The sequence below is a fragment of the Anas platyrhynchos genome, chromosome 14, assembly GCF_047663525.1.
Source record: "Anas platyrhynchos isolate ZD024472 breed Pekin duck chromosome 14, IASCAAS_PekinDuck_T2T, whole genome shotgun sequence".
Lineage (NCBI taxonomy): Eukaryota > Metazoa > Chordata > Aves > Anseriformes > Anatidae > Anas > Anas platyrhynchos.
This window is the reverse complement of record NC_092600.1, coordinates 17,026,771-17,044,707: the sequence shown is the minus strand read 5'-3', so window position 1 is coordinate 17,044,707 and position 17,937 is coordinate 17,026,771. Positions and strand designations below refer to the sequence as shown.

Below are 17,937 nucleotides of genomic sequence, written 5' to 3'. Positions count from 1 at the left end.
TACATCCTTTTTACCCATGCTTGTTTCTCCATGATCCACCTTGATCCTGTCCTTACCTTAGGCATTCATTTGCTTGTTCCCTTAAACTGCTTAAAACATACCCTAAACTTTGGATAATCCTATGACTCCCCTGCAATACAATCAGTCATTTCCATGAGACTTTTCCACCCCATTTTGATCAGTTCTTCAGGACTTTGAGTGGTTCTTTCTCTGGCTCATCATTCAGGGACCTGAGAGTTCTGATCTTTGGTTTCACCTTCATTATCTCCTTTTCTTTGGGTTTTTGTATGTAGGTGCAGTTTATTGCTTTTTCTGTCTCATCTTTGTTTTTGTGATGAATATCCCTTAACCAGATACACAGTCAAACCAAATGTCCTTACATTCTAAGTATTTGTTTTGTGGCAGCAAGTTAGCATCAAATCAGACTTCATTTGTTCTTTTATAGCCAAAAAAAAGCCAACAGGAAATCATAAATCTGGGCATATCACTGTGTGGTGAACCTTGGCTAATATGACAAAAATGCATATGTGCACTTCGGATCTAAATCAGTTGTGTAGTGATAGAGACTCAGTGTTAATTGAACTACAGAAGTGTTTTTTTTAATTTATTTTTGTTTATTTATATTTATTGTATTTTTGGCTGTGTTCCGCTATGACCTTTATGTGTACGTCTACTGGGGAAAGAGTAAAGTAGGGCACAATAATATAAAATGCTCAAACATTATACTGTGTACCTACATATGACTGTCAAGAGTGGAGTCAGGAACATGCGTAACAGTGAGAGCAGGGTTACAAATTACAGGGCTGTGAATTGTCTTCAGGACAGAGTACTCTGGTTTGTACAGCACAGAATATGGTGCCATTAAAAAACAGACACCAACAACTGTAACAGTAGCCTTATATTTTCTGCAGTCCTTGTGGCTGCCTTGTATTTGTAGGCAGCCACTAGGACCGAAATGTAAGCTCACAGAGTGAGCTGAAGAGGAAAGGAAATGAATTTGAATGTTACGTGAGTGGTGAGATGGAAGGAATGTTGCTAGTGGCCAAAGTGCAATAGGAAGCTTTTCAGTTCAAGGTCATAAATATGAATTTCCTAAGCTGGTAGTGACCAAAAGCCCTAACCATCTGAAAGCAGCGTAACGCAGTAATGACAGAGATTGGAAACTGGAATGTAGAAAAACATGAAAAGCTTTTGAAAGTGCCCTTGCAGGCTAATATTGTTACTCCAGTGAATAAGTCTCTTGAAGGCTGTGAGTCTGCAGCCATTTATCTGGTAGGCTTGCTATTCATCTCCTTTGAGTGTAGTGTAAATGCACTGTATTGGGGTCATGATGAGAGCAAACCTAAAACGTTTAAATATTAGAAATGAGTTAGCCAGCTATCCAGAAGGAAAGTACAGACTATTGCAAAAGCAAACACAAAGAAAGCAGGGAAACAAAAGATAACATTTGGAAAGAGGTTGCTGCACTGGGACTTGTGATCTTACAAACAAGTCTGTAAGGAGGAGGGACTGCTTGATGGTATATGACAGTTTTTCTCTTGCAAAATAAGGATAAAATATTGACTATTCTTTTAAAACACTTGCTCCTAAGATACTTTACAGACACAAAATGCAAGAATGTGTAGAAGCAAAATTGTATCTGGCTTTCTCAAAAGTTTCAAACGTTGACTTCATCGGTAAATGGGAAATTCTGAACAGACTGAGGAAATGTCATGCTACTTCTGTTTCCGAATGGCTTAAGGAAATACTGAGAGAATTGACTGAAGAAAAGACTGGAATGTAACATTTGGAGTATATTTTAGTATTGGGATGGATAAAATCGTCCAGATTATCTTGCCTTAATGTCCTTTAAAAAAAAAAAAAAAAGTAGGAAGAGCTTTCACACAGTACTGGCAAATAATAGAAATTTGTTTTTACTAGACCATCAAAACAGACTGCTTCTAATCTACCCCTCTAAGGAGGTTCTAAAATCTGAGCCCAAATCCATGTACCAGTTTGACATTTATTTATTTAGCAGTTTATTTATTTAGCAGAAACTGGAACCTCGAATTGAAACAGATTTTGGAAGTATGAAATCCAGATATAAAATAGGATATTGACTTTTCTTCCTGCTTTGTTTTTACTGGGTGCTGCTGCTTTCTTCCCTACCCTTTAAAATGTTTCTGACTTGGGTTCTGACTCTGCAATCTTTTGAATTTTTCAGAATTTATTTAGAAAGGAGCCTTCACAGTCAAAAAATAAACCGGTTTAATTACTATAGTTTGTCATTTAGAAAATGTAGAATTTTCTTTTCTTTCCTTTTTTTTTTTTTCAATGTATGTACCCACTCTTGCTAAATCTTAGTGAAACGGTTCTTCTTAGAGTTTTTAAAAAAACAAACCACTCATCTGGGATGTAGCCAAGCTAGAGATGTTCTGATGTTCTCTGACATGATCCTTTTGTGTGTTTTTTAGGCATGCACTGATCACAAGCCTCTTGGCTCCTGTGTGCATGGCTTCTCATCAGTAAATGGTCATCAGGTCAGAAAGGGAACCCCTCCATGGCACGGTCCTGTCGGTTATGGGTGATGAGAGTGCTAAGTACGGAATGTCCTTGAAAGCACATTGCCCACATCCCAGCAATAGTTCTCATCTCTCCTGTTTTCCATCTCCTTCAGAGACAAAGACACACCTTACACAAAAATTATAAAAATTCACATTTACAGCCAGTGTTGAAAAGGAATATTCTTCAAAAGGATGGGAAAATTTCTCATATATGAAAGTTTAATTAGAAAGGATTGCTAAATATTAGCTGTAATCCAGTAGTATGTAGCTTGGTTAAAACCTATTTAAACAAGCAATGTATATCACCACTGGCTAGAAAAAGTATGAGATGTTCTTCTCTCAGCTGCATATTTCAGTATCTTTCAAAAAGTTCAGAACAATCTTGAGAATTTTGTTATGTGGATTCCTTATAGTATTCCTTAGGGTGTATCTTCTTTGGAGATGCACACAACCTGTATTTGCTATTCTGTTTTCTGGACGGCAGCTTTGCTAAGCTTTGAAAAGAGGATGTTAGCATTTTTAAAGCCTTTTTTCCCCTTTTTATTATATGAATCAGTGTTCTTGAAGGAGTCAAAGTTCAATCCTCCTGCTGCATTACAATGCCTTTCAGTCTAATATTAGAGAGCGAGTCCCATTTTACTTTGTAATACGAAGCTTCACTTCGGCATTAATTTCATTCGGAAAGCAGCTGCACTTATAATAGATTCCTTTTAAGCAAAATGGAAAATATACATTTATCAAATGACTTTCTTCCAGTAATGCTGCAGCAGTCTTTATTGCATCAAAGTTGTCAGCAATCAGCCTATCTTTCTGAATAAAGATGTGCCAAATCATAGAAGCTGACTTTATATTGAATAAGCAATAAGTGAATTCTATGGTAGGTGGACAGATGGACACTATCTCGGCTGTTACAATATGATGTCTTTGTTTATGCCCACTTCACATAGCTTTAGCAAATGAATATAGGGGAACATTTTCTAAACAGACATACAAAGTAATGTTTCCAAAATAAACATCATGTTTTTCAAAGTGCTTTGTCTAGAATGCTAATAACACCTGATTAGAAATGAAAGATTTTTAAGATCAGCTTTATCACCTTTAACTTCCCCTGCTGAGACTTTCTGTCTTTTTCTCTTCCAAAGTGGTTATTTAATGACTTACATTTTCTGCAGATCATATTCACACTCTGGTTCAGCACAGGTTCATTCTATTTGTAACTAAAGCAATGTTTAGATTGCATATTTATTTATTGTGGTTTGTTTTTACCTTTTGGGTAAATCATGGGTCCAATTTAAATATTAATTCAAGTTTAAATTGATACGTTTATCACAGAATTTTCTGTGGATTGGAATATCCATTCTTATAAACTGTTGACATGATACTCCTTGGTTACAGAGAGAGTAGTGTTTGTCTCTTTATCATCCTCTGCTGACCCTGGCTTTTGACATTAAATAAAGGATTTTCCCAGTTCATTCTATGGTTTCCAGAATTCTGAACATTATTTTAAAATTACTTCTGTTCTTATATTACAGGACATCTACATGACTCTTACTCTCACAGGAGCTGTGATACTGAAGTAGGTAGAAGAGATGGAAAGAATGGGAAGGTCTTCTCACTTAATCCCAATGTTCAGTTTTTAAGGTTTTCAACCCTGCCTATTCCACAAGCCCAGAGATCCAATCAATCAGATTTACACATTTATGTCGAAATAAGTTTGAAAGTGCTCAAGTAAAACAGTGTTTCATATTCTTATTATATTTTTGGAGTTACTTACAAAGACAGTATCATTTTGTTTTCTGACATAGATAGCAGGGAAAGAACACATAATAACCAACCACAGATAAGATAGGGAGTTAAGGAGGAGAAGTCCACTCTTCCATACTTTTCCTTCCTGCCTGCTTGCCGTGCTTGCCAACCAAATCTAAGTTGGAAAATAATAAGAATATTAAAAAATAAAAAAATAAAAGGCCTATAATTAACTGCATGCCTTCAGTCAGGAATTAATGAATCAAAGTCTTCATAATCACATCATAACCATCCAGTTTCAAATTTCTGTGATCTATGCATTTTGTTTCTGGAGTGTTCACAGTTCATATATAGGTAGTGAGGTAGTGGGTAGAGATGCCCCTACTAAGACAGCCACTAAAATGAATGGAATTATACTCCTTAGAAGTCTGAACACCTATATGGGCCTAGGTCTCTTTCACCTCCTTAGAGCTGAGAATCCTGCTGTCTTGAGTTTGGTGTCTGCTTGGTAAGCCTTGCAACAAAACAGTCAAGAATTACAGTAGCAATTGGATGGAATCAGGGAAACCCCCCAAATTAGGGGCATGCTCCAGAAGAAAGCTGTCTTCTGTGTCGAATGCATACAGTAAGGTGTAGTAAATAGCATACCGTTAGACCCTTTTAAAAAGAAAAAAAAAAAAAGCAACAACAAAAACCACCTACTACATATATAAGTAGAAAATAAGGCAGGGTAGAATTCAGTTAAGCAGTAGTACTTCTCTGCTGTTGCAGGATAAGTTCCCAAAACTGTGTGAAGCTTCAGCTATAGCTTCCTCTTTAGTGAGCACCAAATCCTAGATATTAAAAAGGAAGAAAAAAATCACCTCCCAAAAATCCCCAACCCCTTTGGTTGTAGTTATGGGAGAATGGCTGATCTAATTGATCTTACCTCCTCAGGGAAGCTTCTCTTTAATTAAGACATAGCCACTTGCCTGGTATAGTGATATCTAGTAATTCTCTTGAACAGATCCATCAGCAGACTGGGGCAGTCTTCAGCCGATGTGCAGTGCTGAAGCACTACTATACTGAGCTGCAAAAGCTGATTTTTCAAAGGCTGTAGTGCAGGTTAGATTACAACTGACTGGAATAGCGATGCTGTAGTGGTGATTGGCTGGCAGCAAGTCAAATCCACATTGCATTACTAGAATGATAGGACAAACTGCTTGAGAGACAGTATGCCTATGTAATTCATTTAGGATTATTTATTTTTATTTTTTTTTAGGAAGCAAGCACTTTCTTGTTAACACATGAAATCAAAAATTTAACGATGGCATATGTGTAATACAAATGCTAAGAATATGTAAAACATAAAGCAAAGATCCAATTATAACTATAGCTTATGAAGGTAAAATTTTCCTGCCATATCATCTGCATATTCATTCAACTGAGTGTTTTATATATATGAAAGGAACACTGCGTGTGCTTGGATATGAATAATTCTGTGAAGAAAAAGTATTACTTTACATGAAGACACATGGTATATTTTAGATAAACTATGGTAGAGCATGCACTTGAAGACTCATAGTAACTTTTTGCTTCCTTAGCTAAAGAACATTTATAAATAATCTTAGGCCAGTCCCATATTTAAAGTGGATTGAACTATTTGTATTTTCTTACTCTCTGTAACTAAATAGTTAACTAAATGTTAACTATTTTCAGGAGTTCAGCAACATAACTCATTCTCTGAAGGCCAATCATTTTAAGATTTATAAACATAGAGCCATAACATGTATACGTCAAAGAAGAAACTCAGCTATGAACTAAGAAAGTTGTGCTCGGGTGTTGCATATTTGCTCATCATTAAAAAGATTCTTTTAATAGTAAATTGTCCAGACAGTTGAATGAAGTAAGGCAGTTCCCTGTAATGGCTGTCTTATACTTAATCCAAATAAGAAATAGATGAGTAAGGGGAACAATTTCAGAGAACCTGCATATTTATAACTTGTTCTTCACTCAGACAATTAACTCCACGATCATGATTAGGTCATCGCAAAGATTTTAGTGTTCATTTACAAAGGCTGTTAGTGGACCAGCACATAATTGTATGATGAGATATTTTCCTTTTTGGCTCTACTTGAGTGCTTACAGCAAAGCTTATCTGAGTAAGAAAAATACTTTCAGAGTCATTTCTTAGTTTGTTGCATAAAGCTTTGCCACTAGAGAATGAGGTATTCGTTTGGTTTTAGTTCTGCAAAGCCTACTTTCTCTATTTCCATTGCCATAGGGGACAGAAATGACCATGGTTGAGTCTTCTGTATCAAGGGATATGGAAAGTCAGGACCCAGCTGAGGGTACTAAGTAATGCAATGTGTTGTATTGCTGTGCTTGCTGTGCACCCCTTCCTTATTCCATGGGAAAAAGAGATGAAATAAACCAGAAAAGGCATGAAGGGTGTTCATTTGGTGTTTGCAGACACAAAACTATGTCTTTGAGACAATATAGCATCATGAATATGCTTTAAAATCCTCCCTCTGCCAGTGATGAGTTCTGTAACCTTCAGATAGTTCCCTGGGCCTTCCTTTGGAACACCACTAGTAGAGGGTGGGAGAAGGGGGTGCTGACCAGCTTACAATTTTCTGCCTTTTTTAATTTTATTTTTTTTAAATGTTGAATATCAACAACTCCCATTGACTTAATGCTCCAGGCTTGATCCATTAGGAGTCCTGAAACTGATCTCAAAAGACAGTAAAATTCAACTGGTATCCAGATTTACTATAAGCATTTAAACTACTTGCCATCTTTTTGTCTCAGTTTTTCTATTCGTACAATAGGATATGTTTGTTTTATAGAGAACACTGGAGGCAAGGATGAAAAGTGAAATATGAAAGAAGGTTATCATTCAGACGATGTGAACATTTTTGAAGTGTGAATGAAAAAGTATTAAGTTTAAAAAATTAAGAGTTAAAAATAAGCTACTCTTCATTTGAAATATAGTTAAAGACATTTAAGAGTGTTTTGCACAATTAAGTTGAGAAATAGTAAATTAGAAAGTGTTTTTAAGAATTATGTAATTGTGGATGGACAGGCAGATGAGGATTATTTTTGTCTTTCTGGTGTGTAAATTGCCATTCTTCTTTTGTCTGAGGTCTATCCACTAGGTGGATTAACATAGAGTTTTCTGTTTGTTGCAAAAGACACAGAAGAATAAACAGACTGTGCATTTCATTGATGGACCCAACCTGTTCATCCAGCGGGTATTGTGCATTCTAGCAACCACACGTTTCTTTCTTTACAGTAGAATAACTTTGGCAAGGCTCCATATTCCTGGGATACAAATACAAGGTGTTTCATTTTTAATTATTCAGTCCTGACATGAAAAGAAAGAGCTAGAAAGGCTGCTTGTAATTTTGCTGTATATCAGTTTTCAAGCACAGGAAAGCAACTGTGTGCAAAATACCGCTGTGCAACAGAAATTTTAAAGGAGGCTGATACAGCTCCTGGATCATGTTACGGAGGCTAGGCCTCTTTCAATAAATATTTACATAAATTCTGTGGGAGATTCCTGCATTCATGAAGTTGTGTGCATTTATGTGTGTCGGGCATGAGCACTTAACGGCATTTGTTTCCATGTTGGTGAAGCTACTATATGTTCAATGAGACAAATGTACTTTAGTCTTATCTTACATACTTGGTACCTATTTCAGCTTCAGACTTCCAGAGTTTGCCTCATACAAGGGGGGATAATTCAGTGTGATTTTTATTTTTATTTTCCCCAGATTTGCTAGGAGGCACAGGTCATGCTGATCTGACTGGGCATGCTGTATTTATGTATCTGGAAGTCTGTAGGTCCCTGCTGGCCTCAACTTGTGCACATGTGGGTATGTACAAGCTTTTCCTCCTTCCACAACACACTGAAGATTACACTGAGGGATTACATAGGCATTTAATAATGGTTTCTATATGGTCATATGAATACTCACATGAGTTTCTCTTCAAATTAAAAACTGAGTGTGAATTTAGATATTTAATTATATATTTATCCTTTTCATGCACTTCTAGACTTAAATATAAAAGGCTGTTAGCAGTGATTCTTAACTAATAGATCCATGAGTTAGTAATACTTTTCTCATGTTTTCAACTTAGCAGTACTGATAACAATTTGCTTTACTACTATATTTTAGATAAAAAGTTCTTTAAAAATGCTGTATTAAAATAATAGTATGAGTGATTCTACAATAAACAAGTAGAGAAGAAAAGACAGCTTGCCATGTGCATTGAAATAACAACTGGGCCCCAGTAAAAAGAATTATAGAACACATGATTGCAGAGGAAAAGTGGCTTGAGTATTTAAGGGTATTGGACTTGGTGTGTATATATTGTCTTTTGTTGTTGTTGTTATTTTTTAATGTTCAAAAAAAAATTAAGGTGACTTTTCTGTGGAAATATCTGGGAATCCTTTAAATGTATTATGCTGAAGAATATTTCACTTCGCTATTTCCGTGTTTCAGTACTGGTTTACACAAGTCTTTCAGAAGGCATGAATAGGACCACGCAATAGTTATGTCCTTGAAAGCTTTTATACTGTATTATGGCTACATGAGTGTGAAATCTGGGGCATTTGCTTTCACCATTGAATTAATTCAAGGATTTCAGGTGGTTAGGGAACAAGACCAGTCCCTCCATTTACCTGACGAAGAGTAGCTGCATGCAGCTGAAACGCCTCTTGTGGTTCACATGGGTGGTTCACCACTGGGCTGAAGCACAAATCATCTTGGCCCCAAAGAGCAAGTTTCCTGTTGATCCTCATTTGTGTCATTAAAGTAGTCAAGCAATGTAGAAGTCTGTATTGTTCCTCCTGGCATAGCACACATAAATAAATAGGGTGATTCAGTCACCCTGTTTTGGTTGTTAGCTATGTGTTCAGAGCAAGAGGGAGAGTGATAGAATGAAATACCCAGTGAACTCAGCTGCCTTTAAAATATCGGTGAGTTAAGAACTGATTTGCCTCCTCCTTGAAAAGATGTGGGTCTACCTTAAAGCGCCCTATGGCATGAGAATATATTCATTTCATGTTTCTGATTCTTCAAAAGAACTTCTATCAGCAGTGGTGATAACAGCTGAAACTTTCACAATACAACATTCCCATTAGAAAACAAAAAACAAACAAACAAAAAAAACCAGCAATGACAAAAAAAAAACAACCAACCAGCCAAACAAACAAACAAAAAGCAGGATACTTTTAGACAGGGAATTAACAAGATTTGAGATATCTTTCCATTTTTGTCTGTATTTCTTCACCATTTTCCCAGTTCTGCTCTTTAATCTCACAGGGGAGCTAAGCCCACAGGGGGTTCACTCTGTGATAAAGTGTTGCTTGGAGCTGGGACTCTCACCTTCTTTGGATAATGTGGCTGGATTCCCTTCATCCCCCGACACGGGAGAAAAGACTCCTTGGCAAAGTGTAACAATCTCCCTAACTCGATCTCTCGTGGGACTCACAGACTCCCATCAACTGCACACTGACAGCAAATCTATTCCAGTACTTTTGGGAGAATAAGAATTGATGCTAGCTTGGTGAAAGCGATAATGTGGCATCCTTTTAGTCCTATTCTTTCCTCACTTCTGGTGATGTGATTTTGTTACTAACACTGAGAAACTAAGTAGGGAGTGGAGAAGATGGTGTCACCCTCAAATCAGCCTGTCTTTGTCTCTGAGCATAGTTTAAGGCAAGAGATGCTGAGATGCTGTGATAGTAGTGGCACTGCCTAGAGTTGTGTATATTAAAGATCCTTAAATTCTCCCTGTGTAATACTTTCAAAACATCCCAAAAGTTTCTTCCAGCAGTGGGGTTGTGGGAGCACATGTATATCATTTTCTAGCTGTTTGTTGTGGTTTTGGGCTTTGTACTTTGGCAGGGTCAAAACTGAGCTTCTGCTTTTCACAGGTCCATTGTCACCAAAATTACCCACATTTTGTCCTGTAAGCATGTCCTATGCATTTCTGTACCATCATGACGGGGAACTTTGATAGTGTGGATTTTTTTTTATAAGTTACTTCTTTACAGTAAGCCAACAAGCCTTGTCACTATTCAGACATGAAAGGGGAACCTTACAAAAGTAACCAAACCTGTACCATGCAAGAATTACACGTAGGAAGACATGTATACAGGCCAAACTCCAGTTTTATCAGCAGAATTCTAGCAGCTTTTGCTTCATGTTCTGTAACCAGCTAGCTCGTTCTAAGCAGCCTTCCAGCACTGTTGAACTTCCAAAGTCAGTGTTACCTGGTGGCTTCCAAGGAATACCTTTACATATAGGGTGCTCTGTCTGTCAGCCAGGCCAAGGGGGTCCTGCAGACTGGAGGTGAGCTGAGCCTTGTTGAGAAATTTTACAGCACTTCACTGGACTGCTCTGGGCCATTAGTCTTGTAGTCTCCTTACTGCATACAGATTACAGTGTGTTTGTATTGACGGAGTTCTGTAGATATTAACACTGACTTTTTTTGACTCAGAAGATGAATTGTGGTAGTTAAAGGGTCATTGAATTAGGGCTTGAGACACCTTGTACGGTGTTAACCCTGGTGGGCAGCTGAGCACCACCCGGCTGCTTGCTCACTTCCCTATGCTAGAAGGGGAGAGGATCAGAAGGGGAAAAGTGAGAAAACTCCTGGGCTGAGATAAGGGCAGTTTAAAAGGTAAAGCAAAGGTTGTGTGCACAAGCAAAGGAGAATAATTGACTTTGTCCCCTTGGCAGGCAGGTTTTCAGCCACTTCCAGGAAGCAGGGCTCCAACATGCAAACACTGTGACCCTGAACGTCCCCCTTCCTTCTCCTTTCCCCCAGTTTTTATTGCTGAGCACGACATCTCATGAGACAGAATATCCATGGAGTCTGTTGGGGTTGGAAGTCCTGGCCATGTCCCTTCCCAGCTCCTCGTGCACCTTGCTGGGAAGTAGAGAGAGCAACAGAGAAGCCTTGATACCCTGAAAGCTCTGGTCAGCAACAGCCCTTGTGTGTGCTCAACACTGTTTTCATCACAAATCCAAAACATACGCGTTGCAGTGAAGAAAATTAATTCCAGCCCAGCCAAAACCAGTATACATCTTTAGCTGCTATTTTATTCCATATTAAAAATAATTTGAATCGAATGTGTTTTAGGTTTGTTTTAGTCTTGAACATAACACAGATTTCTCACTTAAATGGCAGTCCAGCTTTCAAACACCTACTTTCTTTTCTGATGCTAATAGTAGAACAGCATACTATACCTAAGATACCTACTGCAGGTATCATGTTTTCTGTTTTATGGAAAAGCTCTGAGGCTTGTTAACATTCTTGATAAGTAAAGGTAGCTTTTATATGAAGAAATAAAAATAAGAAAATAAATTAGATAAAATTTAAATCCACACCTGTAGACCCTGTGTTTTGGATCACGAATTCTCCAGGTGTAATTGTGTACATACCTCACTTGTCTTTGCAATTCTGTGCGAATTTTGAGCTCTGTGTGGAATTGGTAGCACTTTACTGTTAAGTGCCTGATCTGTAGATGCTAGATGCAGCTGAGTGCTATTAATTGTTCTAGAAATGGGCACAGTAAAGTTGTGTTTATTATGTTAGAGACTAAAAGAAAAAATCAAGCGTTGATTGTACCAGTTGATTAGCGTGTTTTTGAAGAACAGTATATGTTTGTTAAGTGATTATTTCAAAACACAATGATAACTGAAAGAAAATGTGTCTGGTTTTTTTTTATCTATTTATAAAAGATAAAAATTTATCTTTTTATTTGACTCTCTTTGGAAAAAATTAAATGAATCTAGAGGTCAAAGATTCTAAATTAAATTCTAATAAGCCATGACTGTTCCTCACTGTGACATTTTTTTTCCCCACTGGGATTAATGGTATGCACCTTTCTTTTTTCAAAGAAAAAAGTGGAAAGATACAGCAACTCCTTATGATTTTCTCAAGTTACTATGCATTTACTGTGATTGTGACATTGAAGTATATACCTTTTTTTTGACGAAAAAAGGGAAAAGGTGCAACTGAAATGTTGCTCTAAAAAGTATTAAAACTGGAGTTCTGATACTGTTGCACAATGAACATTTATATTAAGCATTTATGGCAGCTACAAATTCACCGCATGGTTTTTGAAGCAGTAATAAAGGGGGAGAAAAAACAGTCTAATTGACATTTTACAGTCAGAACAAAGGGTTGAAAGTGTGTGGCTTGTATGCAGCTACTTATGTGTTACATATTAGCCCCTTAAACTAGAACTAAACTCAGTATCACCTCTTAAAGAGGCTTTGGGCAGTTAATTATTAGTAAATTAAGTCCTTCAATCATTCTGAAGGTTGAAGAACATCAAATTATATGGTGCTTACCAAATGATGGCCAAAATCTGACTTAATTTACACTCTGTACTCAATGGTGTTCAGGAGGTTGTGAATCAGGGCAGAGTGTGGCCCTCTTAATAATTAAAGTAGAACAAAAATAAAGATCTCATTCAGAATGTCACTGTGAATCTGTAGTGCCTCATGGTATAGAACTGTACATCTCCAGCAGCACAGTGCTATGCAGCAGTACGACAAAAAGGAGAGGAAAACTCAGTCCACTTCAGGGGCTTTCTTAAATAAAAACGATTTGTATGGATGTTCTGCAATTTTCCTATGAGCCTAGTAGAATGCCTTTGATGCACTTGATTAGAGAACAAGATCCCAACCTTGTAGACTCAGTAAGATCATCATATGTTTAAATACAGATAATTAGTCTCAGTTTTATTCTTTATTTAAAATAATAATAAAAAAGAAACCTTAAGCCCTCCCTTTCTTTTATTTTGTTGTAGTATTCCTTGATTACAACCAATGAATTATAATGAGTTTGTTTAATTATCAGTGCAATATCTCATTCCTAATTTATGTAGTATAAATGATCATGTCTAATTTTTATTTTGGAATGTAAGCTGATATATATTTTAAAACATATTTTAAAAGGGTGTAGGTAATTCCTTCAAATCAGTTTATGTGGTGCAAAGGAGTGAAGTGCAGAGATTCCTAATCTAGCTCCAAGCGTGCTGACATATGCAGCATCATGGCGAGATACTAGCTCAGGAGCAGCCTCGCCAAGTTGGCAAGCAGATGTGTCCTCACATAACCTGTAAAAATATGAAGCTTCTGCTGGGATCCATGTTTGCTCTGTTTTCACTGACAGCAGCATTTCAGCTGGATAAATCCAATGTGCAGAAGGCTGTGTTCAGTTCCAGAGGCATAGTTCACAGGTATGTGCTGTATGCACGGATGGGAAGAAGGTTGGTGGGAGTAGTCACCTTGGGCAGAGCTGCTGAGGCAGTTGCCATTTTTCAGACTGTCTGAAAATTGTATGATGAGCCCTAGGATTTGCGGTGTGGTTATCCATCAGGAGCGTGCTTTGGCCTACAGACTTTAATCTGCTATTCTTTGTCCTAAAGGACGGGGTATTCTGCCAAATACTCCAATGAATTCAGCTGTGTAGGTAGGTAAATATACATAGCTGAGCCAGTTTTCTCTGTCACCATGGATGAAAGGTTAATTTTCAGCCTTGTTGGTCATACTTTTTCTCTGATTATTTAGTTCTGAAGAGGCATTGGTCCAAGTTAAATTTTGGGCAAAGCATATCCCACCATACCTGGAAAATGTTCCAACAGTTTGAATTTTCTCTCTCCTGTCAGCCTTGTAACTGAATGGTTCAAAAGATTTAACTGTGGAGTTACCCATTTTTGGTATGAGTAAATAAATTCTCTTTCTCAGAGAGGTGTTACAAGGATAATTCCCTTGCTTCGTTCATGGACTTTAAACATAATGAGAAATATGTGGAATATGTTAGTCTATGTTTTGTGTTTTTCAGTATGTGTCCATCTTTTGTGCTGCTGTCTGAGGGACTTTTTTCTGAAGTCATTTTAAATAAGTTTTTTAGACAGCATACAGTGTATTAATTCTGTCTTGGAGCACAATAAAGTGAATATAAAATGGAGTTTACTGTGCATATTTGTTTATGTGCCAGGATGTGTTGAGGCATCAGATCCACCAGCGTTACTTTTAATCACCCTACTCTTTTCATTTGACACCAACTCCCAGCACAGTTAAAAAAAAAAAAAAAAAAAAAAAAAGGAATAACAACATACACACAAAAAAACCTGCTGGTTGTGTTCTGCTCTGATGCGCCAGTTCAAAATGGCCCTCTGTCTCACTCCAATGGTTTCTTGGAGGTGGGGATTGATCTGTGAATCTCTTGCATGATATGTTTGAAATATTTATCTGAGGCTGAACTGTCAGGTGGTGTCCAACTCACTCATTACTAGGCAGCAGAGGGAGGCTGGGCTGTCAGGAAGTTATCATTTTCATAAGATATGGCTCTGGGTTGATTTTTATGGACAGCAGGTTCTGTGCTTTGTTAAACTTTGCAACTGAAAGAGCTGGTTGCAAGGTATTTGATTTAAATGTTAAAAATGGTAAACTACAGGTACCAGTAAATTAAATCCAAACAATGGATACCATGGTGGTTATCTGTAATATTTTTATGTTCTTATTTGTCTTTACGCCTTTATTCTTAGCAATTCTGTTTTAGTTTCTGCTTTTCCTTTTTCTCGTTTTCTTTTGTTCTAACTTCGGACTTGCAACCCACTATAATTGGCACCTGGTAAATGACCCAAGTTTTGTTTCTTGTTCTGAATACTCCCAGATCTATCAGAGCTGAGCGAAACATGCCTTCAGGGTGCTGCAAGGTTTGCCATGATCACAGGGTGAGGACTATTCTCACGGTGAAACCAGGCACCAATAAACACTTGTCTTAACTCCTGTGAATTGTTAGTTCAGTCTTGGTTATTAGTAAGAAAGAAATCATCAGATGAAATGAGACATGTCATTTCTCCTGTTGTATGCACCAACATTGCACCAACATTATGCCATGATACAACGCTATTGTCTGTTCTGTGGGAGAGTAGTGCTCCATCCAGCCAAGACAGAAAGGTTTCATTATATTTTGGATTCCAGGAGCATGACAGACATTTCTACATTATACAAACTACCTGAAATTGTCGTTCTTAAATGTTTTCATTGTCTGAAAGGCACATCTTATAACTGTAGGATAGGAATGTTATCTTTAGGTCAAATTACTGTGTGCTGAAGCATGACCCAATTTTCAGTTTAATGTGAATCCTATTTTTGGTTGTACAAAAAATTTTAAAAAATACCCATTGACTGTGAGGTACTTATTTCAGTTTTACTAAAGAGCTGCTGAATGCAAGTTATGGGATGCTATAAAATTGAAACTGCTTTATTTAAAAATATTCTCACTTGTTGATGGTATAAAGGTTCATTTTGTAGCTGTGAGGATACTGTGTGAGGTTATTTAGATAGTAGTTCTTCATCTGCAGATATTTTCTGTTCTTTCTCTTAAAAAAAAAGTCCTGACACTTTTACATTTTGACAGTTAATCTTTAATTCTGCACCATACCAATTAACTGTGAGCTATTAGAGAAACAATAAGCCATGAATCATCAGCTACAAGTAGGCAGAGAGTTTAATAGTCAAGAGATTGAGCATTTCTTAATCTTATATACACTCTACATCAAAGCGAATAAATCCAAGGTTAAAAAGAAAGGCTATCACATTCCCCAGTGGTTTTGAAAACAACTTGCTTCTTTCTCTCATGTTCATCTGCTTATACAATATAACAAAAGGAAGGACCTGATTCTGCAATCCCTGATTCATGCAAGAAGCTCTTATTTTTATATCAGTCACACTAAGCAGAGTATATTATTAATAGGCATTATTCACAGTATACAAATAAAATTCATGAGAACAAATAGTCTACTTCTGTAAACTTTTAGTTCTGTGGAGAGTCCTCAGGAAAATGAATACTCCCATTTCAAGAGCATTACATGTGGCAGTACAGCTATTCAATTAAGAGCCTTTGAAACCTTTAAAAGCATGTACTCTACCTAACTATGAGCTTATAAATAGTCTTTGGCTTTCGTAGAGTTACTCATCTATCGGAAGTTAAGCTGGAGTTCATGTATATTGCTGAATCAGTGCCAGAGTATCCCATATCTTGCAGAACTGAATTCAGAGTTAATAGATCAAAAGGCTATTGGCCTTTCAGTGGTCAGAACTGCAAACAAATTGGGCTGCTTCATCTTAAAGATCTAGAAAATTAATGGTTAGTGCTGTACTTCCTAAATACAGTTATCAGCTAGAGGAGATTATGTGGAAGGAATAGCTCAAATTATATTTAGAATAAAAACAGTTGCCCCGTAGTAAGCAGACTTGGATATTGTATGTTTTGTACATAGGGTCAGATTCACAAATGCAGTGGCTGTGAGTCAATAATTTTTATACTGGAGTTGTAGAGCATTTCACTGTAATAGGGCTCCTACAATAGAGATAACTTTCAGATCAGTATGTATGCACTGCCTGGTTGGAACTTTTTTTAAAATTCTAAGTGAAGCAGGCTCGAATTTGGATTTCTGCACTTTCTCATGAGATCAGTAAGCAGAGGTAGACTGGGATATTTTGGAGATTCTTCTGTAGGAAAATACTTACTCATCAAAACTGACAGTCTGAAGGAGAAAGGATTAAATGAAAAAGACTGTTTTAAACCAAAATTGTGAAGTGTTTTCAATTGCTAGGTGCTACTGCATAGATTTTTAGAGGAAGCTTCATATCTGTCAAAATGACCCATTTTGGTTATCTCTTAACATCTGAGGGGAGGTGGTGTGGTTCAGAGTAATTTCTTGTTTCATAATCCATACTTTATTTGCCAAATTGGAATATTTTGCAGATGTTTGTGAAATACTAACAAAATGTTCACATTTAAATAGTCAGAGGATTAAATTTAGTAGTTGGTATGTCCAAGGAATACCATTAAGCAGCATCTATCTAGATTCTTTAAAGAGAAAGGGTAGGACTTCTAATTTTATGTATTTTCAATATTTTTAGTTTTGATACTGAATGTTTCAGACATCTCTAGTGCTAAATCACCTGAAGCTGGTGCTGCTTGGTTTCCATTACCTTTCCTTTCCTTTGTCAGCCATTTTTTTAGCATAATTCAAGAAAATTCTGGTTTTCTCGTTCAGGTATTTCAATAAAAAAAATGTATTTAATGCAAAACAAACAAAAACAACACAGTAATAACATTCTGTTATCATTCTTTTACCAAAGCAGTTTGTTTTCAAGCAATTTTCCTCAGTACCACTAAAGCTTCTAATGTATTTAAATAAATTAAATAGGAGAATTAATCAAATTCTACTCTGTATCATTAGGAGTAATGAATAGCTAAAAAATCCTACTCTGTTGGAAATGCAGAATTGCCTGATTCAAATTTCAGTATCAATAATGCTGATATTGGGAAAACAAGTAAAAGGTGTTAAGGGGCCTGTTAAGAAACATTATGTAATCTAATCCTGCAAAAAATAAAAGCAAATGCTGAGATAGAATTTTATCTGCGTTAAGTTACTAAGTTGTTATCATATTAGTTATAGACCAGAGTGGAAACATTTTCTTCTGATCAGGATCATGGTAATCCGAGGATAGGTTTGGAAGGGACCCAAAAATTTATCCTGTATCTCAGGGCAGAATTTTCCAGTTGGGTAGTTTTTGCAGTGAAACTTCATTCCTATTGATACATTTTCAGGAAATCTATAAAT

The 17,937-nt window shown here is 36.8% G+C and overlaps 1 protein-coding gene across 4 annotated transcripts in view; it reads left to right on the top strand.

Annotated features, from left to right (window-relative positions):
• TENM2 (teneurin transmembrane protein 2) overlaps positions 1–17,937 on the top strand; it is a 1,606,114-nt gene that overhangs the window by 712,923 nt on the left and 875,254 nt on the right. For all 4 annotated transcript variants that reach the window (XM_072044660.1, XM_072044658.1, XM_072044657.1 and 1 more), the window contains exon 9: positions 8,045–8,146. The gene's annotated coding sequence lies outside the window, so the exon portion shown is untranslated. The remainder of the gene's footprint in view (positions 1–8,044; positions 8,147–17,937) is intronic.